Source organism: Nannospalax galili, unplaced genomic scaffold, assembly GCF_000622305.1.
Source record: "Nannospalax galili isolate Female #2095 unplaced genomic scaffold, S.galili_v1.0 scaffold388, whole genome shotgun sequence".
Taxonomy (NCBI): domain Eukaryota; kingdom Metazoa; phylum Chordata; class Mammalia; order Rodentia; family Spalacidae; genus Nannospalax; species Nannospalax galili.
Window position 1 is genome coordinate 1,198,201 of NW_008360304.1, and position 10,021 is coordinate 1,208,221.

The window sequence follows — 10,021 nt, forward strand, 5'->3', positions numbered from 1 at the left end:
CCCCGAGCCGATCTCCATCACCTGGCTCTTTAATGATGCCATTTGGGTGGACCAGTGGCCTATAATAGAACCTAAATTATCTGCCCTCAAAAATTTGGTAGCTGAACAATTGAGGCTTGGCCACATCGAGCCCTCTCTCAGTAAACATAATACCCCAATATTTGTTATTAAAAAGAAATCGGGGAAATACAGACTCCTCCAAGATCTTAGAGCAGTCAATGCCCAGATGGAAAAGATGGGCTTGCTACAAGCTGGCTTACCAAACCCTACAGCTATTCCCCCATCCCATCATATCGTAGTACTTGATATCCAGAATTGTTTCTTCCAAATTCCGCTAGCAGAATAAGATAGACCTCACTTTGCCTTCACAGTATGGGAGCCCAACTTTCAAAGAACAGCCAAGAGATACCAATGGAAGGTACTACCACAGGGTATGAAAAATAGACCCACAATCTGTCAATTATATTCTATTCTCTGCATTTAAGGTATTCCGTATATAGTTCACTGTGGTTTACATCACTAGGAGCTTGAAATGATGCCTACCACTCAGCAATTATTAAATCAATATTTAAGAGGCTGGAGAGATTGCTCAGTGGTTAAGAACACTGACTGCTTTTCCAGAGGATCTAGGTTCAATTCCCAGCATACGCATAGCATTTAACAACCATGCCATTACTCTAGTTCCATGGGGATTCGATGCCCTATTCTGTCCTCGGCAGGCATTGAGTGATATTGGTGTACTTAAAAATAATAAATAAAAATAGGTAAATAAATCTAAGGCCCTACAAACAGCCAGGCACATATTCAAAAAGGAACCTGGCAAAATTATACTGCCCTTTCCTCTTAAGCATTCCCAAACATTATGGGCAGACTCTGGCTTTCCAACTAATGTCTGGGTTCACGGGGGAGTTGGATAACCACACACCCCCAGATAAGCGACTGGCCAGCCTGGCCTGTTTGGAAATCACCACTCAGCCACACACTTCCCCCTGCAAACCCCCCCTACCTTTAGTCACACTAGCCTTCTTGGATGCCATTAAGTCCCGTTATGGCATTGTCATTCAGCGCACAGGAAAGGATGACACCTGTTATATACAAGCCAATCCCAGCTCTGTCCAGTTGGGGGAGCTCCTGGCCTTGTTAAAAATCTTCCAAGACGGCCAGATTGAGCCGCTCAATATATTCTCCAACAGCCAGTATGCGGTTCAGGCCCTCAGATGTCTTCCCTTTGCTCAGGTAAAAGGCCACAAGGATCCCATTACTAGAACCATGAGAGCTCTCCAGATTATCTTAGATAACAGACAATGGCCCTGGCACATCTCCCACATAAGATCACACACCAAACTCCCCAGGATCTTGGTAAAAGGAAATGACAAAGTAGATAAACTTATTATGTCTGTAGAGATTCCCCTACTAGAACAAGCAGGGCCTTACACCAACTATTTCACCTTTCTCCTCACAGTCTGCACTGCCTTCTACCCGACCTACCCATCTTTCAATGCAAACATCTGAGCAGGTCTTGCATTACATGTGCACCCCTTGCTCCCTTAGGCCCCCTCAATCGATATGAAGTTAACCCACGTGGTCTCCTACCCAATGCTCTCTGGCAAATGGACGTCACCCATTATACTCCTTTAGTAATCTTAAGTATGTCCATGTCGTTGTTGACACCTGCTCCGCCTTTCTTTTCACCATCGCTCAAGCCAGTAAAAAGGCCTCACATGCCATTAAGGCGGTCAAATCAGCAATGCTGGTAATGGGAGTGCCATGAACCCTAAAAACTGATAATGGGCCAACTTACACCTCTTCACAATTCCAATCATTCCTGTCAGCATGGAAAATTAGCCACGCCCTCAGCATCCCTTATAATCCACTGGGACAGGCCATTGTAAAGCGGGCCAATAGGACCCTCAAAGAAACATTACAAAAATTTGCTACCCCTAAGTCTAAAAGGGACCCATACCTCTCTCTAATTAAAGTTCTATTCAGCATTAATTTCCTATCCTTCAATAAAAATGGGTTGAGCCCAGCCTACAAACACTGGGCTACCATACCCAGGCCTACACCCCTGCCACTAGTGAGATGGAAAGACCCCATAACATGTTAATGGCAACCACCCGCCCCCTTGTTAACAAGAGGGTGAGGCTATACTTGTGTGTTTCCTCAGACAGAAACAAAGCCAGTATGGGTTCCAGCAAGAGATGTGAGACCAGCAACCGACCAACAGGACCCCCAGGACCCAGAGACCTCGCTGTTATCTGGATAATTGGTTTGTTCTTCCCTGCCCCTGCCACAGCCCATGACCTCTGGGCCTTGGTCCCCTCCCCACCTATACTCTTTCCTTTATTGCTTCATTGGCCTCCCCACCATGGACCCAGTTACTTCCTGGAAATCACTCAATGGCTTCTAGCCCCTAAATAACTCTCTATGCTTCACTACCAACAACGCATCCTCATGCATTGGGCTGTTCAACCTGACTGTTCAAGATTATGCCGGCAGTGTCTCTAATCTAAAAGCACTGTTTGACCCATCTTGGATCGTCACTTCTTACTCCTGACAGGCATAATTATTCTTCTCTTTCTACTTCTTAAATGCCTTGTTCTTCGTTCCCACAGTCAGAAAAAATTCAATCACTCAGTGTATCAGGCCCTCAGAGCAATACATGAAGATGATTTCAACCCACCCTATGCAGCCCGGCAGACTTGGCTTGCACAAATGTACGAGGCCTCCTACAGATAATTCCCCACCTTGACTGATCCCCCAGGACGATACCCCTTGGAGGGCTGGTAGTCAATGACAGGTAAGCTCCTGTTGGGCTGAATCAACCTAAGTCAGGACATGGACGTGTATGCCCATGCTCCAATGGCGGGTAAGGTTCATGCCCGAGTAGGACAACCTAAGACAGCACAGTCCATGATCCTGGGGTCATCCCGAGGTATAGCTGCCTACAGGCTCTCACTGGGCAGTCATTTTTAAAGAAAAGGGATGGAAATGTAGCAGGAGGCCTCCAAAGATGGCTTGGACTGAGAATTCACTTCACTTCTTGGTCCACAAATAGCCCGCCAAAAGGAGCCCATGCCTCCGTACCCTGCTCGAGAGCCCAGTGACTGCTGACAGACTGCATGGGGCGGACCAATCAGAAAACGATATGCTGACTAAAGGGACTTAGGGGCGGAGAAAAAGGAAATTTAAGGCCTGCCCTCTCCTGCATTAAACGAGCCTGCAGCACCTCACCTAGTACTTGCTTCTACCTGACTCCCGGTGTCTGTGTGTTGACTCCGTGCCTCTTGACCCCCCTAATCGGCAGGGGACCCGATCCAGGTCAGGGTCTTCACAGCTGGCCTGAGGAAAACCTGCAACAGGCAGGTGATCTAGGTTAAAAGGGTGGGAAGATGCAATCACAAGGGTCCTTAGAGGCTACATGATGTAAGAAGCAGAAATTGGGATGATACATGAATGTATATGTGCATACACACACACACACACACACAATGTACACACAAAAAAAGAAGGAAATTGGAGTCATAGACTTGGAAGACAGGACAGGCTGAGAGCCAAGGAAGGCAGGTGTCCACTGGAAGCTGGCAAAGGCAAGGAGGTGGGTTCTTCCCAGAGCCTCCAGACAGAGCCCAGACTGACCTTGAATGGAGCTCAGTGCTGTCAGATTTCTGACTTGCAGAATGATTAGGACAGTACATTTCTCCACTAAGCTCATGGTGATTTGTTGCAGGAGCCCCCAGGAAACTAATACAAAAGTTTGTTACGCTGATAAAGGCCAGGCCGACCTCTCTCTGGTCAAGAAGGAACTGTGCCAGGTCACCTGTGTACCTGTCCAGTCAGACCTGGAGACAGGCAGACGTTCTCAGCCTCCAGCCTGCCAGGTCCTTCAGGCTCTTTCTGAGGATGTTCCCATTCCACTCAGCAGAGTAAGCAGTGGCTTCTGTATGTATCTGATGTCAGAGAAGGACAGTTCATGGCCACTGCCTACCCTGTCACCTCTCCTCTATCCATACCAGGCACGTGCCTCTGCCTCTCAAGTCACAGAATGTGCTGATGGTGTGTACAATTTATTTCCCCTCTAGCTTCAGGGTGTTTTGTTTGCCTACTGTGTTAATGAGACTTTTTCATTGCTCTGACAAAATACCTGGGAAAATCCATGCAAGGGAGGAAGGATTTTTTTTTTTGACTCACAATTTCAAAGGTTTCAGCAAGTGGTCTGGTGGCTCTGTTGTGTCTAGAATATCAATAGAAAAGGGGCATAAAGGAGCAAAGTTGCTCACCTTGTAGCAGCCAGGAAGCAGAGAGAGACTTGTGCTGATGGACTTCCTCCTTCTTACCCCCCCTGTTCTGTGGGGTGGTGCTGCCCATATTCAGAATTCATCTCTCCCACCTTCATTAATCCTCTCTGGATACACCCTCTTACACTTACCCAAATGTGTGCTTTACCATCTATCTGCTAGGCAGATCAAGGTGACAGTCCAGATACATATCATACCTAGAGTAATGTCTGGCACAAATCAGGCTCTCAGCAAATATATACTGAATAAATGAATACCTGTCCATTGTACACTGTGGGAGCCAGACAAACTCATCAGCTATCAGATGGAAGAGGTGCAGCCTCAGCTCTTCTAAGGTGTAAGAAGTCTGCTGATTGGCTCCACCAACAGGTTCCAGTGAGCACATTTCCTGGAAAAGCTAGTACTTGTTCCTGTGTCTTCTTCCTTATTGCTTCATATGGTGTGCATTGTAGACCTTGAGGTCCAGTGGGGACCCCTTGCAGTCTCAGCCTCCACAAACTCTAGATACAGAAATGCTCTTTACAGAATGTAAGAGGTGTCCTTCCTTCTAATGTCCTCTGGAAGAATAGCTCTCAGGAGTTATCAGCTGACAGCCTGAAAGACACTCTTAATCTAAACCCCAAACCCCACCCAGCCTCAGCCTTGCTACACTGTCCTAATGGGGGCCAACAGGTAGAGGGGAAAGGGCAACACTAGAAAAATGGAGGGGGACATAGCCCTAGCCTCTCTCCCCTCCATGGAGAATCTGGAGGCTGACAGGTGGGTCACTGACCTGATAAACACGTGCAACTGGCCACGTAGGACAGATTCAAGCTGAGTGGTCTTCCTGGCATCCCTAAGCCACAAACTTTCATTCCCGGCATCCTGACGAATTACCCATAAAGTACAACGATCTGAAAATGTATCCCCTCCTGTATTTTAACATTTACCTTGTGTAGATGAGTGCACAGTGTGCACACCTCTGTGTACATGTGGGTTCTATTCTTCCTCATTGTACTCTCAGGTTGACTTTGAAAATGTTTAGGGCCCAGGCCAGAGAAACTACAAGGAAGGTACAAGGCCAGGTGTGTTCTTGTGCCATCGCAGCATGGTGAAGGCCAGGTGCGTTCCGGTGCCATCGCAGCATGGTGAAGGCCACGTGTGTTCCTGTGCCATCGCAGCATGGTGAAGGCCAGGTGTGTTCCGGTGCCATCGCAGCATGGCGAAGGCCAGGTGTGTTCCCGTGCTATCGCAGCAGGGTAAGGCTGCTGCCCAGAGCTCCACAGCCACCAGTGCTGGACATATTGCTTGGCCCTCTTGCTCAAAGGTGCTGAGAAGACAGTCCTGAATCCTCTTAGCTTTTCTAGTCATGAAGGATCAGGATCTTGTGTAACATGCCCAAAACAGCTCCACCAGACAATGGTAGTTTGGTCTGCAAAGAGAACTTTTCCAAGAAAATTCCAATACGAGATCCAAGCAGTTTCAGAGCTGCCTCCATGCCTACCTGCCACAGAGATGTGGTGGGCACACAGCATTTTTCAAACTTCATCAAACTCCACTTTTAAAGTGAATTCATTGTTTATCTAATTTATGGTTCTGGGACTAGAACCCAGGGCCTTGCACATGCTAAGCAATTTCCATACCACAGAATTATACCCCAGCCTGTGAATTCACTTTTCATAGTTAACTATATGCCAATGAAGTTAACTTCAAAGGAAACATTTTTGTGTCTATTATATATTCTCAGTGAATTCAAGCCCATACAGTATTGATTTTTCAATTCCACTTGTCATTTCTGTATTTAATTCTTTGTAGTTTTTTGGGGGGGGTTGTTTTTTGTTTTTTAGATAATTGAGGCACCACCTGAGAGATGAGATTTAGGATAATTTCAACCCAAGGAGCCATTAGAGGACACCTGTATCTCTCCATCAATGAATGAAAAAGATGAAGGAAGAGAGTCCTTAAACTTCCTATTTGAGTTAGAGACCAGCAGTCACACAGGCTATGCTGGTGTGCAGGATGCACTGCCACACCCAGGAGCCCTGTGATCATTGCTGAAGAAATGGCAGCAGCCAAGGGAACCATTTTCTTCAGCCACTAAATTAAATGACCACAGATGCAGTGGCTTAAAAGACAAAGGGAAGATGGACCTGTGGTGAAGCAAAGCCAAACATAGCCGTGTGCATCTGTAACCCCAGTGCTGGGGAAGTGGAAACAGGAGGATCCCTGGAGCTCACAGGCCAACCGGCCTAGCTATATCAATGAGCTCTAGATCAGTGAGAGATCCTGTCTCAGAAATGATATGGAGAGGGTGGAGAGATGGCTCATCAGTTAAGGTCACTGGATGCTTTTTCAGAGGACCCCAGTTTGGTTCCCAGCAACCACATAGCAGCTCACAACCATTCATAACTCCAGTTCCAGGGGCTCCTATGTGTTCTTCTGGCTTCTGAAGCCATTGTATGCATGTGGTTCACTTACATACATGCAGGCAAACCGCTCATGCACATAAAATACAGATAAATTTAAATTTTTTTTAACTAAAAAGAAATAAGGCAGAGAAGTGATTGAGGAAGATACCCAATGTTGACCTCCAACCTACACACACACACACAAATCAGGCACAGGACTGGAGAAAGCTTCAGTTCTGGAGGCCTGTGATCCAAAATCAGTTTCCCTGGGTCCCTAGAGTCCAGGTGTATATTGTGCCGGTTCCTCATAGAAGCATTGACACATCACTATCTCCCTGGCAGAGACCGTGTTGTCCTGCTACCCTAGACTCATCACGCTAGTCTCTGCCTCCACTGTTACCTCACTGCCCCCTTTGCAGGTTATTGACCATCTGACTTGTTTTCTCTTTTTCAGGGCTGGCGATGGGAGTACAGGGTCTTGCATAGGCTAGATAAGGACCTTACACTAAACTATGTCCATCTTTGACCTGATGCCTACAAAAATGCCTTGTGTGATTATGGTTACTTGGTTAGAGAAGTGTCTATCTGCTTTTCTCCACTATAAAGTTCACAACTTGGGAGAAATATTCTGGGTGTTTGTACTTTTTATTTTATTGTGTGTGTGTGTGTGTGTGTGTGTGTGTGTGTGTGTGTGTGTGTGTGTGTGTCAGTGTGTGTACCACAGCATGCATGTGGTGATCAGAGGACGATTTGTGAAATTCTTTCTCTCCTTCCACCTTTACGTGGATCTTGCAGATCAAACTCAGGTCATCAGTCTTTCATGATAAATGCTTTACACACTCTACCATCACACTGGCTATAGAGAAATACTTTGAGACTAAACAAAGCTTGTTTTCAAATGCTCACCCTGTTTAGTGGCCCCCTTCAGTAAATCTCAGCTTCAGCAATTACTCATAGAGGGTTTGTTTGCCCACTGTAGATTTTGATTTCCTTTTTTTTGTTTGTTTGTTTTTTCATCTTTTTTTGAGACAGGGTCTCCCTGTAGCCCCAGCTGGCCTGGAACTCACTTTGTAGACCAGGCTGGCCTTGAACTCACAGAGATCTGCCTGCCTCTGCCTCCCAAGTGCTGGGACTAAAGGCCTCTGCCACCATGCTGGCTTGATTTCTTTTTCACTTCTTCTTTCTTTCCCTTTCTTCCTTTCCTTCTTTCCTTCTCTTCTCTTTCTTCTATCCTGTCCTTTCTTCCTTTTCCTCCTTTCCTCCCTCTCTCACCTCTTTCTCCTGTGAGGATCTCATTCCAAACTGGCCTATAACTTGCTATATCATCCAGCCTGGCCTTGAATTTGAAATCTTTCTATCTCCACCTGCTGATACCTATAGTCCTGGAATTTAGGAGACTGAGGCAAGAAGATTACAGTGAGTTCAAATCCAGCCTGTGCTCCAGGACAGCCTGGAAACTGCACCTCCCAAAAAGAATTTCTTCATTTCTTACCACCTCTAGCCTAGCACTCTCCCATGTGGGGAATCCCTTTACTGACCTTCACCCATTTATTCTAAAGGACACAGCTCAAACACCAGATAGAAAAGATGTAGAGGACAGGATAGGGGATGCCCCCCATAGGCACACCACCTCCCAGCACCTTGTGTGCTTGGGTCCAAATAAAATGATGACAATAATATAATATAGGAACACACATATGTTAAAAAGGCTATCATTATAGACCACTTTTGTAACATCAGCCTGGTAAAGCATTTTTAAACTTTGCATTCCATACGACTTACAAACTTACATAGAAACCAACAAATAGTTAATGTTTTGGCTTTCTTATAAATCTTAATTTTGTCAGGTTTTTTAATACAATTTGGTCATCTAAAGTTCTGTGTGAGCTGAACACCTTTTAATGTTTAAGTAGGGTTACCATGTATATGAGGTGCACAGGTAATGTCTGTTTATGGTCATTGATACTACAAACAAAATTATAAGAGATCTAAAAATTTCGAAGATTCTAAATTTTTGCTTCAAAAGTCAAACTCTGTAACTCTGACGTTGGTTTTATACACCTGTGATTTGTTTGGTAATTATCTTTAAAAGTTTTTTAGCTATTGTATATTGATATTCTACTACAAAAAGGCAACAAAAAGCTCATCTTGTTGGATTAAGTTTGTATAGAATAGACACCACAGGAGGCTAAACTTAAAGCTGATCCTCAAAGAGGAAGATCAGGGAAGGTACTCCCCCTCCAGCCTGCAAAGGGAAAATGTGAAGAACCTGGAGACAGACAACCACCATTCAGACAACCTGGGAATTCTTTCACTGGAGAGTCAGTTCTCAACATCATTTGTCAATTTCACACATGTATATAATGTATTGGGGACATTTCACCTCCAATTAAAACCCTCTCTTATCCCCCTCCCACTCCTGCTGAACCCCTTCTTCTTCCCCAAATGTCTTACTCTTATGATTTGTTTTGGGACCTACTGAGTTTAATCATGGTTGCTTGTGTACACATGGGTGCAAGGGCATTTACCAAAACACAGGCAACTTACCAGGGGCTATACCACTGAAGAAAATGACCCCTCCTCCCCCAGCAACAAATAACTGCCAAAAGCCCCTCAGAGAGGAGTGGGGCCTCATGAGCCCCTCCCTGATCCATGATGGAATGCTTATGGTGCCCCATCTTGTGCAGGTCTTGTACAGGTAGTCACAGCTGTGAGGACAGTGCTAGGCCATGTCATACCCAGAGGACAGCATTTCACAGCATTCCTCAAGATCCTCTGGCTCTTACATTCTTTCTGCCCCCTATGGGGTCGCAGGAATCTCGGGGCGCCAGCTGCTGGAGGGCCGCTGTCAGCCGCCCGGGCGGGTTCTGTCCCAATTTCCACCGAGCACTCCCTCGAGGTACGAGATCCGCCGGATCTCATGGGAAGTGCAGAGATGGCGAAAGCAGGGTCTCCGTGAGTCGTGGTTTATGAAGAGACAGCTCTCTCCAGGAAGACTGGATCGTAGGCAGTAAGACACAGAACTCAGCTCAGTACAGCTCCTTTATTCAGTGACTCAGCTTGGCTCCAGGTCTTAGTGATTCAGCTCCGATTGATTAGGGGAAACCAGGACATTTATACTGTGGGGGCAGTGGCAAAAGCCTTAGTGGATAGGTGCTTTCAGGATGCCCCATTTACATGTGGTGGTGGGCTTCTGCCAGGCTGCCAGACATTGCCTGATTATCACACAGGAAAACCTGGCAGTTTCAGAGCCAGAGGCCATGTTTCCGTGTGGCTACTTCAAAGATGAGTCAGGAAGAGAGTAGGGGCATGCCGGGCTGAGAAGAGGAAGCCTCC